The sequence below is a fragment of the Opisthorchis viverrini genome (genome assembly GCF_000715545.1).
Source record: "Opisthorchis viverrini unplaced genomic scaffold opera_v5_430, whole genome shotgun sequence".
NCBI classification, from domain to species: domain Eukaryota; kingdom Metazoa; phylum Platyhelminthes; class Trematoda; order Opisthorchiida; family Opisthorchiidae; genus Opisthorchis; species Opisthorchis viverrini.
Genome location: NW_008752087.1, coordinates 50,978 through 57,199, shown reverse-complemented (window position 1 = coordinate 57,199; position 6,222 = coordinate 50,978).

Genomic DNA, 6,222 nt, shown 5'->3' with positions numbered 1-6,222 from the left:
CCTAAGTAGTGAGACTATCAAAACAAAAAAATCCTTTCACTCTCGCTTGAGTAGACCTCCCCATCCTGACAGTCTTATCGAGCACGGATTCCAATCTTCTTATTAGGGCTCACTGGCCTTGCGCATGCCCGGTTGAAATCCTGACAGGCTGTTAATTTCTACGGTCGCGTGAGTCCTCGGGATGACCATACATACTGAACACTTATGTTCGAGCTTGATAATCCAGGAGCCTCGTATGGGAAGCTCTCTTAAAGCTTCACTCCAAGCAGTCTTGCCCAACGAGGGTGTCCATTCTGTCCGTTTTTGTTTACTTTCGTTACTATGAGATATGGTGGCGAACAAAGGAAAGTCTCCAAAACCCTGGTGTTCAGATCTCTCCGAACTGGAATATCCAGACAATATTCTTTCACTTTTGTAGAGGAACTGGCAATGCAAGCATCGTTATGAAACCTGAAGAGGGTCCTGCAGTCCTTCGGTGTATGCTTCGCGCCCACGCTGTAGGGCGCAGAGTCATTGAACAAGGGGTGACAATCGAGGTTATGGGACAATAAATGAATCTTGGAAGTTGCATTAGCTCTGACGGTAGTGTAACTGACCAAGTTGACGCATGAACCTCAAAGGCCAGAACTGCCTTTGCCAACTCGCGCCACTTGTGGCACGGCCTCAGAGGTCTCTGCGGAACTTGGTAACCTTGAGTGGAGGTCTTTGACCACTGATGTTTCAGAACTCAGTCGAAATTGATTGGAATCAGCGAATATCCAAGGAGGTTGGTTTTGGCTGAACCAGAGGGTAGTTCACAAATGAAAAATACATCCTGCGCTACAGGCAAGGATGGTTGGACCGTAGGCCACCTGCTGAGGTGATCAATGTTTTCCGTGCCTTGCTTGGAGCAGCGGAAACGCAAAGCTTGAGAGAAATTGACATGGCAGAAGGGGATGAAGGATGGATGAAAGGTTCGGGTGCTTATGATGTTGCTCGCCTCCCAGGATATGGTCCACGTTACCCTCCGTATGCTTGGCTGGAGACAGTGAACGATATGGCGGCTAACCAATGTCACTTTCTACTCAGATTGTCTGATCGATGTTTGGGTGTGTAGGCACCTCGGATGCTTGCGGTAGGCTAGATCTTGATCCCCCATGTCCCATTTCTTCTCTCTACTATACGCCTTTATTCTAATGATTTGGCATAGTTGTGCGGCACTGGAGCACGAGTGTTCTCATCTGGCGTTGCTGTCAACGATTATGATGATGTCAGGCGGACACAGGGCACATTGCATTTCAAGATCGAGATGATTGAATTAAGATTTTCACACTGACACAAGTAGTTTAGTCGGCATTGCTCACCTGATCAGGTCTGTTGTAAGAAACTGAGTGTCCAACTTAAAGTAAACTTTCACAGATAGTTGATATCCCAGTCGATTGAAGCCGAAGGACTTGGCAAACTAATACCTGACGTATCCCAAATACGTAAACTAACATAATATTATGTGGCAATCGACCGTAAATCCTTAGCAGTACGTTATTTCAGTCTACATTGCTACCTAGTTTCGAAACGGGGCTTCGGGCTGTTCTGCTATTCCCACCCGACCTTTCCAGACATGCTGGGGTTTTGTACTGGCCTCGTTCACACAAGTTCCGGTATGGCGTTTCATGGATTGTTTAATAAGCGTAGTCGTTTTGCGCTCCTCAACTCTACTCATGAAATTAGCGTCTTCATTCAACCGGGCTCCTGACTAACTGAATTATGCGTAGTTACTCTGCACAAAGTCCATTACTTTTTTTATAAGCGCTGGATCGGATTTCCTCTATTTTTCGAGCAGAATGTGATATGAGTTGTTCTGTCGGAACGTCGAAAATTCCTTGCATTCTGTGAAGTCAAGATATCTAGACGTACATTAAATTGGCGTGTTTGATAGTAGGCTGGTCAGTGAGCCATACCAATAGGACAACCGAGAAGCAAACTTTGATGTTTACTAGCCCTTCTCAATAAGTAATCAGGGTATTGTGTCAAAGATAATGTCAAAGATATCCTTTCACATGAACTCCGCTGTCTTCTCCCGTCGTAATTGTGTTCAATCCGAAGAAACGTGGTTGTTTTAAGGAAGCCGAACGAATATTTGGATCCGGAAAGCATGGCTCCTAAGTGACATAAACAGCAATGCTTCTCATCTATACAGAAAAAGCAATCACAACTCAGCCTAGTTCACAGAACAATTGAACTTGAAGAAAAAGCAATAAGACGGAATCATTCACAAACCCAGGGCAGCATTCGCGTTGACATATTTAGCTTCATTTCTGCAATATGCATGTGAAAACCCTCAGCAATAAAGATCTTCAGGATGCTTTCTACGCTCGAGATGCATAACGTAGTGAAACGAATCTGGAAATGGAAGTTCTCACGTATTCGGAAAAAGTCCGTAAAACCGGAGATGTATGCAGCACTGTATCACCCTCAGACTTACAGGGTTTTGTCCACTGACACAGATTGTTGACCGTTTATTTTTTTACTAGTGCGATTTTATGGTTGAACTCCTGCACTTCGTCAGTCCATGTGTTGATTGATGTGTTGGCAACAATTTTTTGGATCCTTTGGCAAGCCACTTTGCCAAAGGGGTATGCCAATCGATTTGACCTCTGACCTTTTGCAGTCTGCTCTGCGTGCATGGCCGTGGCATCTGATAAGCATGAATTCGTTCCACCGCAAAGAGTGACGGATTAAATGGATGGCAGACAACTCGGATGAGCTATTCGCGAATATACACTCATTTGCAAACTAATTTGGTTTTTCGAGAGACTCACCTGGAACCCTCAGAACATCACAAACAAGAGATTCAGCTGGGTTCCAGTTGAGTCTCTCGAAAAACCAAATTAGTTTGCAAATGAGTGTATATTCGCGAATAGCTCATCCGAGTTGTCTGCCATCCATTTAATCCGTCACTCTTTGCGGTGGAACGAATTCATGCTTATCAGATGCCACGGCCATGCACGCAGAGCAGACTGCAAAAGGTCAGAGGTCAAATCGATTGGCATACCCCTTTGGCAAAGTGGCTTGCCAAATGTTTGGCTTGTTGATGATCAACAGAGCACCGTTGCGTTACATGGTCTGATCGCCTCAGTACTTCATTCCCTTTTCTCCTTATAGCAGAAGTCTCACCTTGCGTCTATCATTCCGCAAAGCTACGTCTGATGCAGAATTCGAGCGAAATTCTCTTCTGTTGGTGTAAGTTAGCTATGAGCTATGGTGTAAGTGCAGAGACATGTACGACAAAATAATTTCATGTATCCTCGATTCCCAGTTATCATGATCAAAGACTTACCTTTAGAGCAGCTACACAGTCAATCAGAAATGCTGCCGCCAGCAAATCCCACCTGTTAATGCCTCCTTAAAGCGGTGAAACAACTATCTCAGCGGTTGAAAGTAACGATGATAGTCATGATAACAACATCAGTGTTGACACTGTCACTTCACAGCTGTACAACCACAAACTGTATTTAATTATGTAATGAAGAAGGATTTTTCAAAATCCCTAAATAGCTCACTGCTGACTTCGCACTGCCTGGGGCTCACTAGGCAGACCTAGACCCCGGAAACTGAGGTCGGAAACCCCGATTCGAACAGCAATTTGGCCGAGTTTTATTTTATTGCTCATAAGCACGATGGAAACGCCGTATCGGGAGACTCACTGGAGTTCCTCATGGTTACTACCACTTTGATATTCTTCCGCATAATGTGGAGTACACAGGCTGTCCTGAAGATCCGCTAAAAGGGCATCCAGTAATGTTGCTTTTCAATTATATTTGCAGCCATCAATTGAAAAAAATAAAACAATGGGTGAGAGAGACGTGGCTTTAGCCCGCCGAGAACTATCTGAGATACCTACATCCCAAACCCCACTGAATTTGCTCATTAGGCATTTTATGAAATGTTTCCAACCGAGCCTAGGAGAGTCACTGGGATCCAATCATGGAAGGCGAACCGCACCAACAATACCTAAACTCTTCACTGCCTCTTTCATACCACTCTATCAAGTCATCTGTTGTCCACCTCGTGATAAAGGGTACGGAGATTTAACAATTTGACATGTGTTGCAAATTATCGAGCTATTGTAGTTACTGGTGTTGGACGTTTCCTACGATGAAAGTGCCTGCTGCACAAACACCCGTTCTCCAATCATCTCGTGGCGAATTCGTTAACACCATTCGACATGAGTAACTTTTTTAAGACACAGGTGGGCAGAAACTTAAAGACATCCTATATCATCTGCCAGCAGGGGCCTTGTCTCGCGACCAAACCACAATACAGCCCTTACCGTAGTCTGATCCAGGCGATGCCATAGACCTAGTGATGTACAGCTTGACGCCACAAGGGACGCAGATTACCAGACGTTATTCGGACTTTTGAGATTCATCCACTTATTTCCTCCGAAACCTCCGTCAGAGCTGGTACTTGCTTACTATCGTTTATTTTCGAACTACATGATCACGAACGTAAAAAGTAAATGCAAGTGATGGATGTGGAAGGGTTACAAGAGAATATTAGATAAAAAGAGAAAAGCGTCCCGTTCGTAGTCATGCATCCAGATGTTCACACTAACCCCTGAATTCATGTAAAATTGTCACGTGGGAATTCTGATGCATGTCTAGGATGAAGTGTCACCATTAACAGTCCAAAGATTGCGACTTTTCTCATACTGTTCGACAAATACACGCAAACAAGCAGTTGACCAGTAATGTATACACGAAAGTGGGTCGAAGCTTTGTGGTGAGATTTGAACGGCTATCTAGTGGTAAACACTTTTTGATAAGCCAGACAACCTATACTTTTAAATCAGTCCTCGGTCGTTGAGGCATTCTCAGAACGAGCACTTTAATCCCGGCTACTGCCGTGCCAAATAGCTGTCTATCTCTGTTCATTGTCATCTTACTGAAAAACAGCTAACAACTTTTTATGAAGTGAAGTGTAGTCACAAGCTCCATACGGCCCTATTACCTGATAGCCCTGCCGACCGTAAACAAGCCTGGATGTATTGAAACTCAGATCATTTCGGCTGCTGAGTTGAGTTGATAGGACTTCACCATCCTTTGTTTCCAGTCAGCATGTCCTCGTTTACGAGCACAGCTGTTTCGCAAACGGCATGACAACTTCTTTTCCGTTCACCCTGTGGCAGTATAATCTCCTCCAACTACCGGCACTTGCAGAATTCCACATGAAGTTTCCGTTGGAGACTTCGCCATGCCGATTTTTTCCTCGCTACCCGATCTCCGGCCCACAAAGTATCGTCCCCGGGCCACGCGTATCAAATGCAACAGTGGTTTCAGTACGGTCACTAGAAAGAACCTGTAATGTACTGACCCATAATCCACTAGATGTACACCATCTGTGAGTGGGCGGATGGCCCGGTGGTACGTGCACATAACAGCAGTCAGTCAGCAGAAGGAATCACAAGGGTTGCGATACTGCCAGGTTGCTCAAGTCTAAACAGGTTAAGTCTAGAGGCAAAGGTTGGGTTCGAACCACGGACCTTCTGGTCAGTAGATTCGCCCTCTAACAACTTGACCCATCTCGCCATCTCGACAATAGTCAGCAATCTTAGATGTACAATGTGAGAGAAACAAAGTGACGTGCCATAGGTCAGCGATTCTCATTCCCGGTGTCCAACATAAGCGAATGTATTTTTCATTCAAAATGACTGCCTTACACTAACTACTCCATATTAACAACCGATCCATGTTATAAGCAACAACAGGCTATTCACCGGATGTCACATGGGTTGTTGTTGTATCGACCTTACGAAATCCTTGCCAAACCCTGGAACTTGCGTGGGTCCGCGCTAGCCTAAAAACCAACACTTGCTTTATACCGCAAAATATATCTAAACACGCCTAATAAATGATTACATTGAGCTTCACTACTTAGCCACCATGCTCAAAAGCGGAAGTCGCAACCTCATGATGCATCATCGTTTTGTTACCTTAATGTATCGAATGAAACAGAATGAGATAGGCTTTTTCGGCGGATTGTAACCAATGCGCAACAGGCCGTGAGTAGCTCAATACTGAAAGTTTTGCGACCAAACACACTGGGGGAAAACAGATACCTATTGTCTTAGTACGTACGATTCAGGACTCTGCTCAACGGGGTTTATTTAGTTTTAAGAAAGAAAGCAACATATTAACTAGGCTAAATACACCTATTCACTGAATAGTGGCAGCAACTCCTAAC